Source organism: Falco rusticolus, chromosome 7, assembly GCF_015220075.1.
Source record: "Falco rusticolus isolate bFalRus1 chromosome 7, bFalRus1.pri, whole genome shotgun sequence".
In the NCBI taxonomy this organism is placed as follows: Eukaryota; Metazoa; Chordata; class Aves; order Falconiformes; family Falconidae; genus Falco; species Falco rusticolus.
In genome coordinates, this window is record NC_051193.1 from 41887545 (window position 1) to 41912333 (window position 24789).

General features: G+C 42.1%; 1 protein-coding gene across 2 annotated transcripts in view; it reads left to right on the forward strand.

Annotated features, from left to right (window-relative positions):
- Positions 1-24789, forward strand: part of ITPK1 (inositol-tetrakisphosphate 1-kinase) — a 149366-nt gene that overhangs the window by 8715 nt on the left and 115862 nt on the right. The gene's annotated exons all lie outside the window — the stretch shown is intronic.

Below are 24789 nucleotides of genomic sequence, written 5' to 3' on the forward strand. Positions count from 1 at the left end.
TTGAAAAAACAGGCTTACTTTTGTTCTTCATAATATTCCTCACAGGCTCTTCTTCCTCCTTGTCAATAAGCCATCTTCAGTCCTTTCCCTCTGTAACACGTTGGTTCTGCATGTTTGGTCCAGGTCCTGAGGCACTGCCTTGTGAAATTGAATTCTCCGTGGTGCCACTGGCAAAGGAGGGAAAATACTTCAATGAGACATGTCTGTAGCAAAAGACAAAATGCTAAATCTTGAGCTGGGATGCTCCTGGCCATTGCTCTGAAGCCCCATGTTTGTCCCATCAGACCACACCACAGACGTGTGTGCACATCGAGGGAGTCTCTCCCCCTTGAAGAGCACTAACAGGCTGAAAATTGGTGCTTTAAGAGACCTGGTTTGACTTCAGTGTTTTGGCTTTAAGAAACATAGTTGTCCTTTTCTGAAATCACATTTTAAATTGCTGGTGACTTGAGGAAATAGTTTAGAGGATTCTTTGGGAAAAAGGCCTTTGGCACTGCATGTTGTAATGCTTCGTAATGACTCTCACTGCCTAGCCTTGATAAAGTTATCTACGTGTTGGGGCAACTGGTTAATAACTGATAGAACAAGTGATGTCTGGGGTGATTAATGGCACTGGAAGGAAATGATATCATAAAGGTCCACTTGTGACATGCCACGCCTGCCCCACTGGCAGCCACAACACTGCAGTCCTTTCTTCCTGACACTCTGAAATTAGTTCCGTGGTTAAAAGAATTGGTGTAATGACTAGGCTTATTTCTTATCTTGTCAGCTAGGTTTCTCTACAAGAATGGAAAGTGTTGTCATTTGTATAGGTGGGCTGTGAAGCACTGCCTGCTTCAGCAAGGTGCTATGCTTTAGCGAGCCCAGCAGTGACCACTTAAACCCCATTAGGTATGTTAGTTAGTAAACATGTCAGTTTCAATGAGTATGTTGGTTATTTCCTTGTAGTTAGAAAGTCTTTTAATGCATTTTTGAACTCACTTTCATTTCTAACATCACAGGAACGTAAGGAGGCTTTTGGCGCATGTTGGCTATTCTGTAGTTTTCCTGTAAAACAAGAGAAAAGATAAAGGTGCTTCTGCTGTGTTGTGGGTATTTTTGGGGTGGTTTTGGTGTGGGTTTTTTTCCTCCAACCTGTAAAGGAGCAGGTATTACTTATTTTTAGACATGTGTATACATGTTCATTTTACTAAAACACCCTGGCTCTTGACCAGTGTGTGTGTGTGGGGAACCAGTCAAGATGTCGTAAGAGCTTCAGAAGTCAAAAGTGCTTCCCCAAAGAGAAAAGACTTTCCTACTAAAAATAAAAAAGCTTGCAAAAGAGGGAGAAGGAGCTAAAAGCTGGGTACAGCTTAGGAGCTAGGTTCTAAGTTGATCTAGTGCATGCTAATCTGTGACTTACAACCAACAGCGGAAGGTTTTGTGGAACCTAAAAGCCTCTTGTAAGTGAAGGAGTGTCCAGATCCACATTTGCTGCCTGACCAGCTTAAGTGGCAACATAGCAGAGGAGCCCTCCCCAAAAGTGAACTACAGTAGTAGTACTGCAGCAGTGACAGAAGCCCTCTCGTGATGTTCAATTCATTTTGAAATAAAATCTGCACCCGCCTTTTGTCTGATACTGAGAGCATTGAATTTTTCTGGTCTTTCTGTTGGTTTTCAATTAACATTGCCTTTCTTTACTTTCAAGTATGGCTTTAAGAGTTGCTTTAACTCAGCATTCTTTCACACTGTTGTCTAAAGACTGTCTGGGAAAGAAAATAATTTTAGAAAGACTAGCGACATGCACCTGTGCCAGACAGCACAGTAACTCTAAAACCATGAGCCGAGTCCGAGCGCACGCAAATGTGTTGACTCATGATGTTTCTATCAGGTGTGGCTTAACATTAATGTCCTATGAGATAGTCTGAGTAAACCACGTTATCAGAGACTCTTTACAAGGTGCTGTATGGTATGACAGAGCTGTGTACGAAGCTCAGCATTCAGATATTCTTACTAGCTGGAGGAGTGGGAAGAGGAGGATAGAGGGAGCTTGTTCTGAGGTTGCCTGTGGTGCTGCTCTTGTTATGCTGACAAAGAGGGAGCTTAATTCACTGGAGCTGTCAATCTGGTAGTTTTCAAGCACTGAAAGAAAACTCCTGTAAAGTGTATGTGAGGGAGGCAAATGTAGTATTTTGATGAAAGGCTGATGGCGAAAAGAAATAGTATTTGTAATTGCTGACCTGCACCCTGTATCTGGCAGAAAAGGGGAAAGCGTAAGAGTAGAAGGGGAGAAGTATTGTTGCTGGCACGTTGGGTCAGAACACCATGTGCTGTGTAGAGTACGTGATGATAAAATCGAGCAGTACCCGTTATCAGTCAGTTTTCTTTTTCAAAGCTGCCACATTTTAAAACTGGTTTAATCTATGGGGAGAAAATGGTTTGTGCTTGTGCAGTGCCTTCAGCTGCTCCTGGTTGCTGGGACTGTAGGAGGAAAAGGCATCTATTTGCAAGCGGACAAGTGCTGGATGGGGTTATATTTTGACTTTGGGGCTTGACATTTTGGTGTAACCTTTTCTACTGTCTCAATGAATAGATCAAAGTCTAGAGACTGTCCAGGCTGGAGTGAATTTTGAAGAGAGTGGGATTTTTTTACCCTTTTCCTGGCCTTTATAGGACCAAAATTTTAGCACGCTTTGAGGAATAGAAAGTACAGGCTTCGTGCTAGATAGGGGCTTGAAGCTCCATTTTCTTCTTTTTCTGATGTTATTTTAGGCCTCCAATTCTCAGCACCTGAGAGAATTTTTAAATTTTTATTCACAATTCAGTAGGGTGAAAAATCTTTGGTCATAGCCATCCTCAAGTTTAAATTGCTTTTGTTTGGAGCTAATTTTGTTTCAAGAACTTTTTCTTCTGATTCTTTTGTTAGTGCAACATGTCTGTAGCTTTACTCTTCATATATGCCATAGGGCATTGATCTTCATCACTTATGTTACTCACTAGTGATGGATTTGCATTTTTTCAAACAGCACTGCACCTCAAGTTAGGACTTTCTTGTGGATCAGAACTTGCTTTTTTTGTAGTAAAACCTGTGGATCTTACTATTGTCTGTTATAAATGTAATTTAAAGTATCTCTTGGCTATCTTTTAAACTATATAACAGGTTATCACTGGTTCTGGGTAATGTAATCAAACCACATGGACCTTTAGCATATAAGCTTGTATCTCCCTGAAAAGGCTATGGAGGATAGAGAAGACTTTACTTGATTTGTGCTGGTCAGCTGCTGTGTTTTAATTGTGAATGTTTCTAAGAGACTGGTGGGATATAAGTGGTCATTTGAGTCAACTGGGAATCTGATATTTGGAGCCTGAAATGATGCTGGAAGGAACCAGAAGTGACTGAACGAGAAAGGCATAGGGTCTTCGGAGAGTTCTGTCTCTTTTCTCCAAGTAAAATAAATTGAGGTGCATAATGCAGAATTACAGTTGCAGCAGACTTTCACTTACATGTGTACTGTGCTGACCACCACCTTTTCTAGTAAGACTTTTTTCTTATTCTTGTGCTACTGTGTTAAGCAGTTTCCTGATCAGTGTAAGTGCTGCATCTTGGCTCACAATAGTTATTGTTTGAGTGGGGGCTGGCACAATATTTTTGTGCTGTGATATGATCTCTTGTTTGTCTTGAATAATCTATCAAAATGTAATGCTTAATCCCATTCCTTTTTGGCAGATTTTCCTCTAGTATTGTTGCAGTGGTAATTAAACAGTGTAGCTCTGATTGCAAGAGACCCCTGAAGAAAAACAGTATTTTAGGCTGTTTCTTTTCTGTCTTTGGTTATAGAATAGAGAGAACAGCCACCCTGCAGGCAGAGTAGGTTGGACCTTTGGTCTGAGGTGCTGTGGCTGTTCACAAGTAACTTCCCTGGTTTTCCCTTGTTCCTAGTTTCTCCTGTTTGTCGTTGTGAAAAAGGTCTGAAGAACCAGACAGAAGAGCTTTCTTCAAACAGGAAAATGTGTTTCTGAAACCACGGAACACAAAGCATTTACTACAGCTAATACGTTTTTTTGAAGTTACTTTTCTTTCTTTGCCTGTCAGCTTTGGTACCAGTGCACTGTGGAAAAGCGTATGTCCTCCCTGCCCCCTATCCCAAACTACACTAACTGCAATTAGGTAAACCTTAATTAAGATGCTTGCTTCGTAGCTTGGGCAAAGAATTTGGAAACAGTCATTTATTCTAAGGCAGCTTTACCACAGATTTCTTCTAGGGCAAAGCTGTTTCCTGATGTGTAAGATCAAGATCTCTAAATCTGTTGTTCTGTAGACAAATTAGATGAGGGTCAAGTTCTTTGTACTAGTGCTTACTCCTGAAATAGTAATCCTTGCATATGAATTAGGCTAAGATTCTGAAAACTCCTACTTGTTAAGGTACTGAGTTTTCTTGACCTTGGTAATAGTTGAGCACATTTGCAGACCTTTGCCTAATCCAGCTCCCTCTGAAACTGTTGAAAACTTATGTGGTTGGATTCTTTGGGAACTGGATACATCTGTTGGTCATTTTTATTTATTTTTTTTCAATGGAAGGCCTGAGACAGGGATGGAAATTTAACTTGTTCACAGTAGCACAAGTTCCGTGGCATATCTGGGATCAACACATGGGCTGCTCTTGCTGGTTTGTTCTTGCTTTGTTGTACCGTAACTACTGAGAGCAGGCACTTAAAAGATATAATGGCTTGATAACTACGATTGATGGCCAAGAATCAAAAATGTGGTAGGTAGTAATTAAATCATGCAACCACAATGCCATTGAAAGTTCTCCGAATGCCTGCTTGGCCCAGGGAAGTATCCAGTAGCGTAATTTGAAATGTTTTTGTAGGACCAAGTATAGTATTTGAGTTTCCTGTTACTTGTTAATGCTGCCGCCACCTTTTCTTACGTTGACTGATATGTGGGTGTGAAAGCTCCCTGTAAGAATAGATCTTTAGTACACTTGCTGCTGCTGGTAGTGAAACCTGAAAGACAAAATTTTTGTTTCGCAAAAATGCATGTGGTCCCTGTAAAATCTCCCTGTTTCCTCTCCTGCTAAATTGAAGTAGATTGCCAGTTGAATGGGGCTGATCCAGGCAGAGTGGAACAGCCTAGCAGTGCTGGTGATATAGTAAAGGAAGGCTTGTGCTAGAGAATGTTTTTGGTTAAATATTTTTTGGTCTTTAAGACAGTAATGCTTCTGTGTGTGTGTGTTTTCAGCAGCCACTTCAGGTTCGAGGGGGTAATTGTTGGAGCCTTCTATAAGAACAGTGTGAAGGTTTTCTTTCAGTAAAGTCTGACCTCCTTTTTATGAAATAAAAACTACTAAAGTGTTAACTTTTTTCTTCCCATTCTCTGTATGTCTTTGTGAAAATTCTTTCCCTGGCTTTTTCCCTCCCTGCCAACATTTCAGAAAATTGTTTATTCAAAATGTCTTCATATCAGTGTTGGACACCTGTATGAGCTCAGGAACTTAGAGGCATTCCTGCAAGGCCAGTCCCAAAAAAACTTGAGGTGGCTCTTTCCTGCTGTGTACTGTAAATAGTTTGTCTACGAAGTTTGAAGCACATTGCCCAGACAGCTTTGAAATATGAGTAAAGTTTAAGTACATGTAAATGAGCTGCAGACAATTGAAATGTGTTTAAATCTTGCTGTCTTCCATGTATTCACTGGGGTGGGGGATTGTACAATGAGTTTCCAAGTTAAGGAATAATCTCTGATCCAAGAGAGAGAAGAGAAAGTCTCCTGAATCAGGCATAGGCCTTGCAGATAAAACAGGCTTGGCTTTTGGTTCTGTAGTAGGCTTCATTGCAACTTAAGCAAATCCGTGAATTTCCCAGTATAATACCTTTCCTACCTGTTAAATGCAGAAATAATACAGACTTGCCAGTTCAGCCACATATCAGCATTCTGAATTCATATCGTTCATAGATCATTGGATCTCAAAGGAAGCTAAACCATTTATTACTTTATTTTGCTGTTTGTCAGCAGCTCTTAATTTGCATGTGTCTGTTCCAAAGCATGGTTCCAAATTAAAAATTCAAGTTGTTAAAATTTGTCAGCTTGGTGGTGATTTCTGTAAAAGTCATTGAACCCAGTTGCTGAGGACCCAACATGTTTTAACAATTTTACCTCTCTCTTAAATACGTCTGAGAGAGAACGGCAGTTAACGAGTAAATATTTTCAGTTTATTATATACAGAAGAACAGAGAAACATTGGAAGATACAAATAAATTTGAGCTTGAACCTAAACCTGCTGCGGCTAATGGGAGGGTTTTTTAGTGATAAAAGTTTACTTAACACAGGAACTTTGAAAAAAAACCCACAACCACATGCTCTCAAAAAGTAGGAGTCTTTTGTTCTTCTTACAGGAGCTTATCTAAGAAGGTGCTGTGTAACTTACTCATCTAGCTGTGAGCTAAAAAAAAATCGCTTCTCAGAAGTGATTCATTTTCTTTCACATCTGCAGCTTGTTTACAGGACTGGCTCTTCAGGAAGTCTTTACTCCGTTGTGTTTATTATACACAATTTTACTTGTAATAAACATCTGAAAGACTCCGATGATTGGCTGGCTGAGGACTGTATCAGGAGTGGGTAGCAGCTTGGTTTTGTCATGCTTATTTAAAAATTAAAAGATCAGGTATGCTCTGCAGCAATTTTTCTGAAGGAATCTGCTGTTTACCATTGTACCAAGAAACTATTTTTTCTCCTCTAAATGAGGCCCTGGATCTCCTAGGAGATTTTAAGGCTCCCAATTTATTTTTCTGAAAAATAGGATCATTTCATGTGTCTTCTGAAGTGTTGCTTGAGAAGTAGCAGAATAACTCTTCCAAGTGACCAGCAGGCAGCACAGGCAGCGTTTTGGTGTTCCTTTACAGGTGAGGATGTAGCCGTGAACCACTGGCCAGATCATATCCTGGCGGTGAAAGTGGAGGAGTATAATATAGACACTCCCAAGAGAAAACAAGGGGGGCAGCTAACTTGCTTTAGATGAAGCTTAGTATTTTAAGGTGGGTCTCTCTTTATGTTGGTTGTCTCATCTACAGGACTGAAAACAGTATGTCAGCGGAACATACAGTTCATCTCTCTCTGTATGTGAAAGTCCCAAGGAGTGGTGTCTCTCACAGGAGAGAAGAAAATGCCTGAAACAGAATGAAAGCTATTTAGACTACAAGGCCTCGTATCTCCTCTCCTGGTTGCTTTTCAAATGGACAGCTGTGAGCCACTAAATCTAGGAAAGACGGCTGATGTCTTCTTTCTCTAATGTAGTGAATATGGTTTCAGTTGATCCGTATTAGGTGTGTTCTATGGGACACTGTCAGTCTGCGCATAGAGTAAGATTTCCCCTGCTCGTGACCAGTGGGAGGTTGTCTTTCTGCTGTCTCTGTCTTGCCTCTGAAGTATGGTTTTCTGCTGGTGGTTGTTGGTTTGTGAGGTTTTTTGGGTTTTGTTTGTCTTGAATGTGAGGAGATGTTTAATGTGGTCTCCTTTTTGGAAGGATTTCTGTATGGTCCTGCTTGTGTTGAAGAAATTAAGCAGAGCTGTGACTGCTTTATGAAATTCAGGATTGTTGTTGCTATGCAGGTGCCAGTTTGTGACAGGCAATGTCCAAAATAATCACTGGCCTCCAAAAGCTCACTATTGGTTATCTTGGGTATGAAAATGTGATGCTCCCTAGCAGATGTTTTTATCTTTCCTCCGAGGCCACCCTGCTGTGGAGGACAGAAAGGGCAGGACCACAGCTGCCACCTTGTGTCACAGGACCAAGTCTTGTATCACTGGAGTGAGAGTAGCTGGGATGGTTAGAATACCTTCCCAGACAAGGACTGGGAAGGCTGCGGACTCTTCAGCCTGCTGTCTTTGGGTCCCAGAATGAACAGAATAAATGTTCAGCTTTTCTAATAATGGCAAATGGAGACAGTGGGTACTGCAGGATGAGCATAGAAGGATGGAGGAAGAGAAGTTCTTTCCACACAAAAGGAGTGTAGGATAGATGGGTCTTTTGGGGTGAGATGCAGAAGTGGCCAGGATAACCATTGAGCCAGAGCCTGTGGGAAGCAGCCAGTGGAAGCCCCACTGCTCCAAGGAGTATCTAAGTGACAGAGCAGCGAGATGTGTGGGCATGTAAAGAATAGCATCAGCTGAAATAATGAGGGCCAGCATGAGAGGCAGAGGTTGTAGTCTAGCCTCCTGTCCCTGGGACGTGTTCTGATTGAGGCATTCATAGAATCATAGAATGGCTTCGGTTGGAAGGAACCTTAAAGATCATCTAGTTCCAACCCTGCTGCCATGGACAGGGACACCTTCCACTAGACCAGGTTGCTCAAAGCCCCATGCAGCCTGGCCTTGAACACTGCCAGGGATGGGGCATCCACAGCTGCTCTGGGCAGCCTGTTCCAGTGTCTTGCCACCCTCACAGCGAAGAATTTCTTCCTTACATCTAATCTAAATCTATCCTCTTCCAGTTTAAAGCCATTCCCCCTTGTCCTATCACTACATGCCCTTCTAAAAAGTCCCTCTCCAGCTTTCTCGTAAGACCCCTGGGTGTACTGGAAGGTCTGTTATACTGCTGAAAGGTCTCCCCGGAGCCTTGTCTGGGCTGAACAACCCCAGCTCCCTCAGCCTGTCTTCACAGGAGAGGTGCTCCAGCCCTCTGATCATCTTTGTGGCCCTCCTCTGGACTTGCTCCAATGGGTCCATGTCCTTCTTATGGTGGGGGCCCCCAGAGCTGAATGGGACTCAGTATGTTCTTTTCAGATATTATCAGTTTGGAAACCCATTTCATATGAAAACTCTACATTGAAGCTCTTAAAAAACACCTTTTTATGTGGGCTCAGGGAACAAATACAAACTTCTGCTATAAAAGAGTTTCCAAGAGGAACAGCTTGACTACTTTAGAGTAGTGCTCTGTAGCTTCAGTTCTGAATGGTGTCAATTCGTGGAAAATCTGCTAAGCTAGTTATTCAAGGACACCTTGGAGATCTTCTCCGTAGCTTAATTACTGGGAAGTGACTGTCATCTGTTGCATGTTTATGTAAAATGTATATAGCAAGTGGAAGCCTTGATGGATAGAATACCACTGTTCGTATGATCCTAATGTGTGCAGGTGGGAGGAATAGTTTCCTGAGTAAGACTCACTTCCAGACAAATCCAGTTAATCTCTCTATACTGGTATTAAATGACTTACAGAAATTTTGCTTTTAGTGTCATGGAATCAACACCCGAGAAAGATTGCTGTTACCCAAGGTAAAGCAGCATGGCACTGTGATTCCTGTGCTTGACTAGCTGTTTTGATAAAGACTTACGATGAGATATGATAAAAATCAGAGGGTTTAGCATATAGTTCTGCCTTGAGTGTGGTTTGAGTAAAAGCCCTTTGGTTCTGGTGGGATCTTACTGAGGATAGAAGCCTGCAGTGTTAATCTTGCAGCTGTCTGATACGACAGCAGATCTGTGCCTTACATCTCAAGGCGCAGTGCCTTACAAAGAAGAGCTCATGCAGCTCCTCTCCAAAACCCAGAAAGGAGGTAAGAAACAGTAGTGCTGTGTGAAGAGTCTGTGATGGCAAGCTTCATCCGCAGCTTCTGTCACCCGTATTCTCCTAGCACATTTATCATCAGTGGCAGTGTTTGGTACTTGGCAGTATAAGCATGTCATACACTACTAGAAAGGTGCAAGACCAGTGATGTTTGGCTTGGTGCCATTAAATTACAGCACAACAACTGTATGGCAGTAGGTGAATAGAGACATTAGATAATAAATGTATCTTGAGCAATCATAGCACCAAAGCAGTGGTAAAATTTGGGGAAGAAACAGAAACATGATCTTTGATAGTATGTTCCCTCTGTAGTTCTCTCTTGTGTATGGGCAGAGGAAGGAGTTCAGTGGGAGGTTTAGCATGCAGTTTATCTTTAGAAGCATCTGTAAGTAGTTTATTGTTAGGTAGGATGCAAGACTTTACGGGTTAGGGCCATAGTTGCAGTAAACAGTTTAGATAAATAATTGAAAAAGAGAAATCTCACTGCTTTTAACAATATTAAAATTTTGTTTTGACATAAGAGCATTTTCATTCTTTCTGAGTTTATAGCTTTAAATGGCCAAAAATGCAGTTTTAGATCTTTCTTTCATTTCCTAATTGTCTTATAGTTTTGTTTTTTCTCCCTAGTGATGTGAGTACATTCACCAGGGAGAGTCTTCCCGAAAAAGTTTAGGTATAACCTTACTGGGATTTTTCTAAGGAGAACATCACAGTGTGAAAACAGTGGAATAAAATCATAATGAAATGGTCTGTTAATCTTTCAGGCATCACTCCTGACTGTATATCCTGAAGTAAGACAAGGATATAAGGCAAGCTGTAGTATACCTCTGTGGTTTGAAAGTGCACTGGTGCACTTAGCTGCTGTTGTAAACTCCATCTGAAATTAGTGATCAGAACTGTAGGTGTTATGTCTGACCAATATGCAGGCTAGTGCTTTTGCGGATTCAAAAAATTTGCACTTTAGTACTTTGTACTGAAAATCATCTCTTTTGAAGCCAGGCCTTGAGAAAGGATTCTGGTGCAAAATCAGGGCTGGCCTTGATACTGTTGGAGTGACCTTGGTGGGCTGTTGGTTAGCTGTGCCTTATGGAGGGTGCTGGGTGGTCTGCAGGCTGGCAGGTCTGAGAGCTGTCAGTGGGGTTGGGGTGATGTTTGTCTGGTGACCACCTTGGGGCAGTGGTGAGAATGGGGGCTAGAATTCTGATAGAGGAAAAAAATGTAGGTGTTCAAGTTAGGCTTGGAAAAAAATTATCCTGGCAATTTTTTTACTTTTATCTGTAAACTAATTAGAGAAAATAATTAGGGGTGATGTAGTATTTCATTGAGATGTAAGGGAGTAGTCCAGATAAGATAACAACAATTTATGGCTTCTTGGACCGCAACTTTTGCAAGGTTTTGACTTACCAGTTTATAACCATCACAACTTCATTGTTCTGGAGGACTGTAATGATTTTGAAGAGGAATGTTTTTGCTAAATTGGAATAGCTTCTGCCCTTAAGGTGATGCTTGTGTGTTTTGCAGCTTACTGTGGCACCTTGGATTGTGTGCTGACCCAAGCATGAAACTCCCCAAGTACAAGTAGGCACGTAATACCCACCCAGTGTGAATGAAGTCAGTGAGACTGAGCAACTGCATGCGAGGGGGTTACGTAAAAGCTGGGTGTGGAGTAGCCTCCTTCTTTATGAAGCACGGCTGATTGCAGGGATCTGATGTGCAAAGTGCTGTGAAAACATGCTGCCTGGGAAAAAAAAAGACTTTTGGGATAAGAAATCCTGTTGTTGCAGATGTGCTAGTGGGGTGAAAAAGAAGATGCTTGGTCAAGGATTTTGTTTTGCCTTCACAAACAAGAATTCCTGGAAATATTTTGAGCAAATGTTATTTTTATTTACTAAGAGATTGAGGTAAATGTGTATGTTTCTCTGTGTGTAAAATTCTAATGGCATTATGTGGTTCAGGTGTTTTCATTAACTGTTACCTGATAACTCTTCAGTGACAGCAAATGGCATGCACAAAAATAACTTTCTTCAGCAGATGTAATTCAGGGATCAGTCTAAGGCATGCAGAATTTTCATCATAATTTTAAGTTATTTCACACAGATTATTTTTTTTTTTCCCCCAAGTGTAATCATTCTTCAAGTCCTTGTACTTATTTCAGAATTACAGCAGTTAAAAGGTTGTAACCTTTCTACAAGTCCCTTTCTTTGCTGCTTGTGTCTCCAGTTAACCTGTGATGTCATTCAGGCAGTATCTTTGACCTCATCTTGTGTATGACACCCCCCCAGTCAAATGTGAAAGCCCTGAAGAGAGAACACGGGAGTTAGCTGTGTGCATCTGAAGATGGGCAATGTGGAAAGCAACCTGAAACAGCAGAGGAATCATCAGCTTCTCCTTGCCTTGTGTTGTGCAGTCACCTATAGGTTTGACAGCCCAATGTGTAGTATAGCATCATCTCCACAGTTCTTATCTCTTATGTCCACAAACAAAAGAAGTGAGCAAAGAAAATGAGTAAGCTTGTTGAAGGGAGATCTGTTCTGTGATCATGGTTAATCAAACATGTAATCAGCATTTAATCAAACATTTAATAAACTGCTTGCATTTTGCCTTCTAATTAGTTGCTGCCAATTATTGGGACTGAAGAGTGAGTTTCAAGGCGGACCTGGACAAAAATAACCCAGAGGAAAACAGCTTGTGTGCCTTTGTGTTTGCCTTTCCAGCTCCTACTCAAAAGCTGGATCGGTTTATCTGCCTCCTTAGCAGTGGTAAGGACAGTGGTAATGTGATGGATTTGAGTAGAAATTTAGCTTTTTATTTTTCCCTTTAAGAGGGATTTATCTTGTATAACTCATCAGCTTGTTGTGATCACACCAATGTTGTAATGGGGAGGGGCAGGTACCAGAGAATCTGGGTAAGTCCATAAAGGGAAACAAATGTAAAAGATGTAGCTGAACTGTTGGCCTTAGGCTTTTTTTCTGGAGAGAGGGAGTGAGAACGAACCTATGAGTAACAGAGCTCTGATATGATAGTATGATTTAGCTTGTTGAGGCAGCTTCTGCAAAATCTGAGGAGGCCCAAGAAATTGTCTGGTTCTTCCAGTTATGCGGTGTGGCAGACCTCCCAGCAGGTCTGAATCTGGGCTACAAGAGAGTGTGGTTAAAAAATGCAATAGCATTTGGGGGGTTGTATATCAGCTCCTGCGTGCCCTGGCCAAATCTGGGAAAGTTGTAGTCTTAAACCACATGTGCTCTGTCACTGATGGAAACTATGGGTGTAACAGCTGCTGTCCAGGATAAGTTACAAAAAAATAGGATTAATTAGAGCACCCTGTGTGTGTGTACCCCACTGTGTCTTGTGAGAGATTAGTAGCAGGATGTACTATGGAAGGTCAGGGATGTGGGAGACAGCAAGGCACACGCTGTGGGTGTTGGCACTGCTGGGCAAAGTGGTGCCTGCTGAAGCTGATCAGAAACAATTGTTTGGTTCAGAGAGATGCAATGCTCTAAATTTCTTGTAAGCAAACAGGATTTACATTGAAGAACTTTGTCATTCACTTTACCTGATGGAGGGATGTGCATTTTGTCTTTAACACCTTGGATAAAAAACAGGCAGTAGTTGTGTTTTATGATTTATAAAAGGTGTGTTGTTTTTTTCTTTTCCCCTCTTACTGTGCTGTAAACAATCCACTTGAAGCAAACAAAAAAATCGGTATTCTGTCAGACATATACATATGCTGCTGCTTAAAGCATATGTATAAGAAACCTATGGGCTGAAAGAAATAGGGAGAGTTTTAATCTTTCTTTAACAGCAAACTTCAGCGTAATGTAAAGCAGATAAAATGCCTGATAAAATATATGTTTGTAACACACATATAGATGGCATTTCTCTGAAGTGTTCTGTATGCCTGGACAGGGAATTTTCACCAGCTGGAGTGGAGATTTCTTGGAGATACAGTTTTGCTCTTTTCAGATGCAGAAACTATCGTGAGTGATGAAGACATTTTGCCTTGCTGTCTGATCTCTGCTCCAGCTTCAGGTTTGCGCGTTATGACCTTGGCTGGTCCTGTGCAAAACAATCCTATGTCCATTTCTGCCCAAAGCTTTTAGTGTATTTCTATGAGTCTTCATGACCTACATTGTCTTAATATTAAAAGGTTGGCAGCAGTACCTTCTTCTGTGTATTGTATTTCCAAGCCCTCAAACTGCAGCCCCATCCAGTCGGACCAATGGAAGACTCTGTTCTCTTATCTGAACTTTTGGTAAGGTTTTTGCTCAGGGTGTGTGTCTGTGGTGGTTTTTTTTTTGTTTATTTTTATTGCCCCCTGCCACTGTTCACATCAGCTATTAATATTATTCTGCATGGTGTATAATAAAAAACATTTATTAATATGCTGTCACTTCATTTAGATCTTTTCTTCTTGTAAGTAGGACATACTCAAATATTGCATGTTGCAGGCGTTTTATTTCATTTCAAGGATCATGTGTAGTTTGTGCAGATCACCAAGATGATTCGCTGCAGCGCTGTCATGCGCTCTATTCTGTTGCCTCTTGGGGAGGCTGGCCATTTGTCAATAACTGGAATATTTTTCAAACAGTATGATCATCACTTGCCAAGCTTTCATTTTATTGCAAGCCTCTCTAGTGATGCTTCCAAATAAAGTAAAATAATTTTTCTTTGATCTGTTTTGCTGTAAACTCAAGCAGAATAGTCAGTTACAGGGAAAGGAGATGCCCATTATTGGTATTGGCATCTGAATCTGTTCAAATGGAGAAAAGCAATCCAGTTCACACTTATTTAATTTGTACCGTGTATTTTCTGCCAAACATCTTTTTCTTCTCCAACAGGGTACTAGGTTGCAGAATTGCACTTTTCAGGTTCCAGGTGCTCTTGTTTGCTGTTGACATGGTTCGTACATGTTTGGGGGGAGCTGTGTAGCAAAATAAAGGTGAAACCCAATTTCAAATTATATTGGAATGGCTTTTAGCCAGCTTGCCAGCCTGTCCTCTTTAAAATAACAGCTGCATTTGTAAGTGTCCCAAACTGAGGGCTGAAAATTGAAATGCATCTCCAAAGGAGCAAAGAAAACAGAGGAACTGACTAGAATAGTTATGTGACACTAAACTGATGCAGAGTTTGAGGAGAAAAGATTTCTAGGAATGTCTTTTAATTATGTTACGCTAAATCTTTCCATGGATGTCCTTTTAACCTGATGAAACATTGGATTGGTATCTGTGATGGTGTGTACGGCTGGATGCAGTATCTTCTCGGCATAGGATCTTGTCAGTTATGTCTATGAATCTATGACTGAGTCTGGTTCCATAAATGAAGAGGAAAATTTGTTCCTTGCATGTGCAAGCGGTGGTCACTTGGTGAGTGTAGGAGAAAAGGAGTCACAAGTGCTCTCGAAGCTCATGAAACTTGAGGGAGACCTGGTGTCTGACTTGTAACAGTGCCAAAACATTAGGGCCATCCTTTATGGAGGGGGGAAAAAAAGTTGCAATGGTTTTTTTTTTCAGTGAGCAGACATGTTAAGTTTCCTGTGTTAACTTTCTCTTGTTTGTATAATGAAGTTTTGCATGAAGGAAAAAGCCCCAGACACCTATATATCTTACTTGAAGCTTGGCTGGAGATGAATGAACTCATTTTTGCGTGGCAAGTTGCTGAACTTAAATACATCTCTAATTTCTGCCAGAAAAATGCCCAGTCTCTTTTAGAGATCCAAGAAGTGAATAAAATAATACTGTGTATTACACATTTCTCATGTGTGTCTCAGTGGGTGTCTGGCCTGTATAAAAACTCCCAAAAGGTTCGTTTAAGGCTGGTTGCCAAAGTCTTGGAAAGCTGCAGTGGATGTATAACGTTTGGTTTCAGGGTTAGTGGATTAAAAACCATTTCTAGATGAAAGCTGACTTGGCTGACGTGCTTTTCTCCCTGCACCCCTTGGTTTTAGTAGCAGGAGACCTGTAGAACCTGCAGTACCAGCCTGGGGCCCAGCAGAGCCTTGTCTCACTGGCCATGCTGGACTGATGGTGTGGGTGCAATATGGTTATGTTGAAAATGAGAGCAGCTGAAGCTGCTTCTCAGAATGTCAAAGCAAGCCACTAGAGTGTTTTTATTTGAGTGAAAGGCAAGAGGAATCCAGGTTAAGACTTGTTAAAGTAAATGGAGCACCGTGTAGCATGCTGGAGAGAGGTGAGAGGGAGAGGGCAAAGGGAGGGGTGTGGAAGTGGCAGCTTCTAGCCTCTGTACAAGTCTGCTTTAGGTACCTTTATTTATTTATTTGTTTTTGTTCAAGAAACTAAATTCTGAGCTTTGAATGTGTGAGAATCTAGCAGATGCAGAGGGCTTTTTAGGTTGGCTTGCCATGCCTACGCCCTTTCTACAAATGCATTTGTAGGAAGGAGATTTCCCCCCAGATACCCATAATTCTTTATTGGCATTTCAATGATTATGACAAAATTTCTCCTTCAAAGCCTCTACGCTGTTACAACAGATGCTTCAAAGTGGTCTTAATATGCTGAGCATTAACTTGATAGGTGACCTGCAAACTCTTTGCAAACCTTCCAGACACTTGAAGAAGCCATACTGTTTTCTTGAATTTTTCTATTTATTTTTTTTCTGTCAGAGTTTACTTGCGTTGTTAGAACCCCAGAGTGCTGTGTTAGTTCTCTGGGTCAATGGTGTGGGATGCTTTCCAAATGCACTGCCTAGAGGGATGATGGTCTAGTTAGGATGAACTGTGGATAGTGGTTCTGGTAAATTATTGTGTCTAATATGGTTTCTTTTTCTGTATGTTTTTGTCAGGTAGTTGTGTGCAAGCCCCAACGAGATTGTTAAGATTGACTATGGCAGATATGTAAAACTAAGAGAAGTCCTGAAGGGGTCAGATTCCCAGAAAGCAATTGCGAGACACTTTCAGAAAGCCTGCTTACTGTAGGCTTATTGTGGGCGCTCAGCATTCCTAAGAATGAGCTTAGGAGACCAAACCAGTTCACCTTTTGTCATTTTTTTTGTTCTGTTCTTTCACTTTCCTCCTCCAAAAAAAAGTTAATTGCTGTCAGTACAGTTATGCACATTGTAGGTTAGCTTGCCAAATATGTTGCACTTCTTCAGTTGGAATTCTCCATGTCCAAGTAGAACAGGGAGGAGAGTTGATAAGAGTAATACAAAATGTGAATTTTTAGAAGCTTGGTTTCAGAGAATAAAATTTTTAAGTGTTTTATGGTTATAGTACCAAGAAGTGTTATCAACACGTGCAGAAAATGTCTGCCTCAGTGCGACAGCTAATTGAACATATCATGGTACTGGAGAGCAAGTATGTAATATTAAGCATTAAGATTGTAAACCTGTTAGTGTGAGGTTATTGCTCATTTTGTAAAAATGTAAATCGCAGAGTTGTAGAATGGTTTGGGTTGGAAGGAACCTTAAAGATCATCTAGTTCCAATTCCCCTGCCACAGGCAGGGACACCTTTCACTAGACCAGGTTGCTCAAAGCCCCATCCAGCCTGGCCTTGAGCATTCCAGGGATGGGGCATCCACAGCTGCTCTGGGAAACCTTTGCCAGTGCCTCACTGCCCTCACAGTGAAGAATTTCTTCCTTACATCTAATCTAAATCTATCCTCTTCCGGTTTAAAGCCATTCCCCCTTGTCTTATCACTACATGCCCTCGTAAAAAGTCCCTCTCTAGCTGTCTCATAGGTCCCTTTTAGGCGTGCTGGAAGGTCTCCCCGGAGCCTTCTCTTCTCTGGGCTGAACAACCCCAACTCCCTCAGCCTGTCTTCACAGGAGAGGTGCTCCAGCCCTCTGATCATCTTTGTGGTCCTCTTCTGGACTTGCTCCAGCAGCTCCATGTCCTCCTTGTGGGAATCTCCAGAGCTGAACCCAGTGCTCCAGGTGGGGTCTCATGAGAGAGGAGCAGAGGGGCAGAATCACCTCCCTTGACCCACAGTCATGTTTCTTTTGATGCAGCCCAGGATTCAGTTGGTTTTCTGGACTGCAGGTGCATGTTGTCAGGTCATGTTGAGCTTCTTGTCCACCGACAACCCTCCCTCCCCCCCGCCAAGTCTTTCTCCTCAGGGCTGCTTTTAATCCATTCTCTGCCCAGCCTGTATTTCTGCTCGGGATTGCCCTGACCCAGGTGCACAACCTTGCACTTGGTCTTGTTGCATTTCATGAGGTTCGCATGGGCCCACCTCTCAAGCCTGTCGAGGTCCCTCTGGACAATTTGGTGCCTCATGACCTTAGAAAGACCTTTTGAAAGGGATGGGTCATGTTAACACTGGAGTGACCAGGGTTGTGGGGAAACAAAGGGGGCTGGGAGCAGAAAGGACATGCACGCTCTTTGCAGTGCTTAAGGAACCAAGCAGTTTATTGAAGCCAAAGGATGATGCTAGAACAATTTAGCCTGCAAATTTGAAGGACTCTGACCTTTGGGAAATAAATGTCTTGTAATGGAAGATACAGTGCCAAAACAGCTTGGTTTGAAGATGGTTTTTAATAAGGTTATAAAAAGATCACATGGTGTGGCTGCCTGCCATAGCTGGGAACTGAATCTGATAATGTCTGGCAGTGTAAGCGTATGGCTGAAAGCTGAACCCTGCCCAATTGCTTATAATTGTCATCAGGTACTAAATATGCCTCAATGTCTGGTAGGACAAATAACTTACTGCCTTTAATAATTTTTCTGTGCAGCTGTTAATCATTCCTTCTTCCCACTGGTAGCTCTTCCTTTTTTTTTTTTTTCCTTTTTATTTTCTTCCCCCTCAAAAGACTGTGATTAAAAGTTTTGTGTCCCTGCTGGGAAAGCAGTGAGTATGGGCTCCCAGAACCAGGGGTCACCAGTTCCAAGAAAAGAGTCTGGCACAGCTCAGCACTGATCAGTCTTAAATGCCTAGTATAAAAAGAAAACAGATCCTTTTGAGTTTATATTTACTGATTTTGTGGCTTTTCTATCTTGGGATATATAGATTTTTATTGCCACAATACCTGTTTTTTAATGTTGAAATTAGTAGCCCTGTAATGTTTCATTAAACCATTACTGAAACTTTGTCTTAATGTTGTGACTAAACACAGTTGATTTCCTGTGGTTACTGCTTACAGTTTTTCCGTGGCTTTTTTTCTCCCTGCTATTTGAACCTCTGAAGTTGTGATGTTGGATGCTTCACTTCTGTCATTGCTCTCTTGCAGGATAAGTGATTGGTGGGTTTCTGGCTGGATCTTTGCTGTGAGATGCTGGCAAACATTTGTGTCTGTTGCGGTGGGAATTTGTGGCATGTGGAAGCATTGTGGTGCCACAGGTTGTCATGGTTTAACCCCAGCTGGCAACTAAATACCACACAGGCACTCACTGGTATATGTCATACTAGAGTGATGCTGCTGCTGCCCTACCAAGATCTCTAATTTTCCAGTCCCTTTCAGGGTGCTTTGTTCTGATGCGGCACTCTTAAGAAGCACTTTTATAGCTGTAAATGGGGATGATATAATGCTTTGAAGATGTGGAGAAGATCAGATGGTTCTACCAAATGCCATGTATGAATGGGAAGGTGGTGTGAAAATCACTTATGGTATTGTAGTGTCTGATGTATGAGGGCTGCTATTGCTTGGCCCATTCTCTCCTTATAAAAACATGGACAAATGCACAAATGGGGCTACCCCCATAATTTTTTTTTCTACTTAAAAGGTTCTCTGTGGCAGCCCAAAGTCTCAGCTCTTTTCAACCCCTTTAAAGAGCACTTAAAACTCTTAAGTGAGACCTTTTTCTCCCCCATACTACAGTATCTGTTCCTACCAGCTTATAAAGGTGCACTTTTATTTCCCTTCTGCTTTGGATCTATGGTGCTTTACAGACTGAGAAAATGGAGGACTCCCTTCCCCAAATGCAAACTTTTGATCTATTTCAGTCATAAATCTTTCCAAAATACTGATTACTGAGGAAAAGCTTGCTGAAAGGTAAGAATAGTTGTATATAAACTGGTAATAATAACTCTGATTAATTGCCTGCTTGATAGTCTGTGTGCAAAAAACCAAACCACAAAAAATCCCCTCATTACAGCTCAGTCTTGCAAAGTTGCAGATGCCCTCAGTTAACTTCTGCATGCACTGATGGCTGTGGCTGCAAGCTGTCACCCCCGGACAGTGAGCACCCCTGTGCTGAGGTTGCCAGTTGGTTACTTCCCTGGTAGACAAGAAGATGGAGTTCATCAGTGATGAAAAATAATAAAAGCAAGGCTCCTCACAAATATTTAATAACAGAAATGCAGGGTATTCTGTTGATGGAAAAACTTCAGGCAAATGACCTGAACTTGCCTTTGCACCAGGAGGAGAAACGGGCTGTCTGCAAGGCTGTGGATAGCCCGTACTGGCTGTTTTTCATGCTTTGCTTTGGTATCGCTTGCCTGGTGCCTTCCTCAGTGTCTGATAATTATGGTGTGGCAGAAAGTCTTATGGCTGCAGGTGTTTGATTTATTAATATTTATACAGCTTCCTTTGACATCAACGTACTGCTTTTCTGGGAAGATGCTTTTATTTTTTATATCGAAGCAATACATTATTATTATTTTCCACTTATGTAGGAAATTCTGGAGGTAAAACGTTCTTCTGTCTGAGAAAATGAACCTCACTGCATGCACTAATAACTTCTTAGGCTAAAAGATTGGCTTTTACTTTGAAATGGTAAATTCTGTTAGGCATTTTTCGATCTATCACTCAGACCAGACAGCAAAAATATGTTACTTAATTTAACCATAGCTATGATACTTGACCTGATAGTCATTTTCTCTTTTAACTGTCATTCACTATGTTGTTCAGGCCCTAGATGCTTGTGGGGGTCTGGTCCAAGCTGTTTACTTTGGATGTTAAAAAAACCAAACACAACCCCAAAAGCCAGCTGTTCTATGTAGTTTGAGACTGTGGTAAAACATCAGTCCCAAAACACTAATTTGTGTGTTTTCAGTAACTTGATATTGAACTCTCCTCTGAATCCATACATCATTCTGACTTTAACCACGAAGTCAGCTTGCATGGTGATTATTTTAATTGCTACTGCATATGGTGAGGCTTGCGTTATCCAGTAGTTCACTAGTTTCAGGCATAGAACAGTAAGTCATAACAAGCTTCTGGGTTATATTTGGTATTGCAGGCTAATGCAGCGATTACTTAAATGTTTCTGGTTTTCCTTTAAGTGTTGCAATGTGTCATTCAGCAGAGCTGTGTACTGAAGGAAGGGAACATGCAAAGCACCAGTCAGTAATTTCTGCTGCACCTGAATAGGTTCCCATAGCTTTAGGTGTGCTATGCCAGTTGAAGACACTGAAGCTTTTCTGTAACTTAGGTGTTTAGTTTTGTCACCCTCAAACACTTTTCCCCTTTTCTTCCAGAGGTTTTCTAATGTTTGCTAGTAATTTTTTTTCTTTCCCCCTGGGCTCGTGATTGGAGTACAAGATTCTTGTCTAGGAGAATTAAATGTATTTTTAAAACAGTGATCTCTGGGTATTCCTGGTTTAGAACTGATAATTTTTCAAACAACTGTTCAGTGAAAGCAGGCAGACAGTCTCTTTTTGACCCAGTTGTGTTGCCTCTTTGGAGGGAGAAGGGAAATACAGCTAATAGTGATCTATCTTTTCCTTTCGGAAAGGGAGACTTGCTGTGGGTTTTGTATAGCCTATTGCCGATACCGGGAGGCAGCCAGGCCGGCTGGGAATGGGAGCCCTTCCTCTGATAGGCAGTGGCTTAACAACAAGCTGCATGGGAATAAAGAAGGGTCATGTACAACACTGAGGGACGCAAGAGTGGTGGTCAGTACTCCAAGTGAAATAGCCCTCCCGCCCGCACCCCCAGGGGACAGCATCTTTGACATAGGCTTTTGTAGCTCTGGAAGCATTCTGCCTAACCTGGACAGGATCTTGTATCCCTCATGTAATTTTTCTTCACTGTCTGGCTTGTCTGCAGCATTTCCAGTTCACTGCTTGTGTCTGAGCCACAGTCCTGTACCCGTGCAAGCCTCTGTGGTTTACGCTGGGAGAAGAATTTGTTGTAGTATCTCATGTATGTTAAGTGCATCTGTGGTGCATGTCTTGGCATAAGTAACAGAAAGCCTGTTCTTTGCTAAAGAAACAGCCCAAAAGAATGTACAGCAAGGTTGTACATGTATTTTTTCTTACTAGCTTTCTAAGCACCACAGAATGAAGTGGCGGCTGGTCCATGGTGCTGTCGGACTGCAGAGCAGTTAATTCAGCCACCGTCTTGGTCCATAGTGTGTCCTGCACAGATAGCCCCTTGCTGGGGAATTATTGCTTGTGGCCCACAGTCTGCTTCATTCTCTCTTTTTCCTTTTTTTTTTTTTTTTTTTTTTTTAGCGTCCTAGAGTTTCTTGTGTGTAGGATCAGCTTTCAAATGTGATGTCAGGCAGTTGGCGCAGTTAGATGCTATTGCATGCTTGGTTGCATAAGGGATGTCTTGCTGCCCCAGCCTGCAACTGTGACCTGCTCAGCTGAAAAGCCTGGAGTCACTGACTTAGGAAATCTTTGAGGCGGAGAATGAGCTAATGCTAGAACAGAGGTGCATGGTTGCTTGACATCTTGATCGTTTCGATAACTTTTGTTTTTAAAATAACTTATTTTCAAAAAAGCTATTTCAGTAGAGGATCTTTCCTGAATTAACTAATCCTCAAAATCCACATACTTGAATGGTTTCTTGTCCCCTTTGGTTACCTGAAAAATGAGAACTTTTTAGTATAAAAAGTTATACTAAAAAGTTGTCATTTTTCAGGTAACCAAAGGGGACCACCCCCACCACCCCTTTCTGAAAAAGGGGAAGACCCAGCAATACATGCCAGCCTTGGTAATTGCATCTTCCTTCCAGCAGCTTTTCAAGCACGCGTGACTTTATGCCTAACAGCAGGCACCCCTTCTCTCCCTGCTCGTGTGCTGGTCTGGCTTCTTCCCTTTTGCTGGGGCAGTACAATTGGTTTCAGTAAGTCTCGGTAAATTTGCGAAGTCCATTTTGGGAGGATTATAGAAAACCTTTGGACTGACTGTGTCTCAAGCAGGTTTGGCAACCCGCTTGCGAGTATTTTTTTTTCTTCAAAGTAGAACAAAGCTTATTCAGTGTGTGTGCAGGCATGGCAAGAAATGCAGCCCTTGCCACTAGCCTCTATTCTTCCAGGGGCTCTGGAGCAGTCCTGTCTAAAGCCTGGTGTATTTTAGTGGCAGTTTTGAGTTGTTCTATTTAATCCAGGGTAGACACAGCAAAAATATGGCTGGTTTGGTTATTTTAAGTTTTAGCTTACAATACTTGGAATGCTTCTGAGTAGGCTGTGCCCTAATTCAAAAAAAGTATTTCCCACCTAATATTTCTTATTTATCTTGCTTAGCTGTGTGAAAATTATGGTTTCAACAATTTGGCTATTAACTCTATCTCTACAAAATTTGTATTTTCTTCTTAAAACACAGTTGGAATGCATCTGGCCAGCCTCAGATGATGGTCTGCAGCAGTGCTTCCCACACTGTAATGGCAGTATATTAATCACTCACCACTTAACATCCTCTTGCAGATAACAGTAGCCTTTGAAATTCTGCAATAGGTGCTTGGTTTCATTTTCTTTTTAACTTCCTTGCTGAACAACGACAAGCTCTCTGTTGTGGCTGTGCACTGCATGCTGCTTCTAGGCTGGAGAAAACTCCAGCCTGGTAAAGTGGAAGAAGGAAGCAATTTGTGTCATAGATGCTGATTGATTGCCTGTCCCTCTGAGCATCTTTGTAATGGCTTCCCAAAAGAAAGACTTGCTGTATTGGGCAGAAAACTGGAGGAGCCATTGTGTATTCAGCAGTGTGCAGCACTTGCAGCTATGGGCAGCACCATGGATGCTCTTAGAAAAGTACTGAGGGCAGAGTTAAGCAGTCTGCTCTGTGACCTCCCCAAAAAGGATCTTTAGTTTTCACATAGGGAGTTAGGGAGACCAAAGAATAGAGATTCCAGTCTTGTGCTTGCTGAGGTGCTTGATTTTTAAGTTATATTTCCTGTGTCTTCCTATGTCTATATTTCCTATGTCCAAGTGAGGAGAAGGTTCTAGCATATTTTAACAGCCTGCATATATTGGGAGGATGGCATGGAGCAGGGATGGCTGGGCTTTGTGCCAGGGATTCAGTTCTGTTCTCAAGACTAGAGCAGAAATAGTTTGTTTTGCTGGACAACTTGTCAAATGCAGTGACTGAGCTTTGTCTGGCTGTAGGTACCTGAATCTCAGCTCTCGTATCAACAGAGGAGACGGCCATCTCTGCAGATATGCCTAATTTGGCTCTACCAATTGCAGTTCTCAACATTTTGGTGTATAATTAGCAGGCCTCTCCAGTCTCTTATCCCTGACATTTCTGGGTCACCAAAACTATTCCCCAAATGGTCAAAGCATCGTTCAGAGGCTTGCGCCTTTCTGACAAACCCCGAGTATTCGAAGTCTGCTCCTTCAGGAGCCAGGCTGACTGCAAGTCTCTGAACTGAAGTCCAAGTGTGTGTCTAAACCGTGTGGCATTGCACTCTCTGGTGTCCCCACATCCAGACTGCCTGCTGTCTAGAACAGTGTCACAGGAAGCTGTGTCCGTCTCCCTGCTCACGTACTGGGGTGTGTGTCCCTTTCTGTCCAAAGGAAATGACAGCATTGAGGGCTGATGCGCACACAGAGTCCCATCCCAGCCTGTAGCTTGATGCTTGCTGAGGCTGGAACAATGGAGCGTACTCACTTTATGGGGTTGAATCTTAACGCGTTTTGTTGTGTGGCTACTTGTGGAATTAATTAGATTTTCTTCGGGCATAGCTACATGATGTAGGGGTTGTTGCCTCTGCCTGAGGTCCACAGTTAGATCCATCTGACACAGTACAGTCCTAATCACCAGCTGGAGTTTTAAATAATTGTAGTTTTGAGGCACTGCTTCCAGAATGGATAATCTGTCTTGAGCGGTGGATCTGTGGAGATGTATCTGCAATGGAAGTTGCAGCAGGGTGACACATCTGGGCAGGGTGCTCCAGCTGCAGGGCAGTCTCTCTGTTCTGGACCTGACCTGTGCCTGTACCCTTCCTCTGTCTGCTTTCCTGCTCTGTTTGCAGGGTTAGTCTGTGGAGCAAGCCTGGGTGTCTTTGTGCTTGTGATGAAGACAAGCCATGGGACAGCTTCAAAGTTTCTTGGCAGGGGTTTCAAGTCACTGTGTGTGTGTAGCTCTGGGAAGCGTTCTGTGTACCAAGATGACTGGGTAGAACAAGGCTGT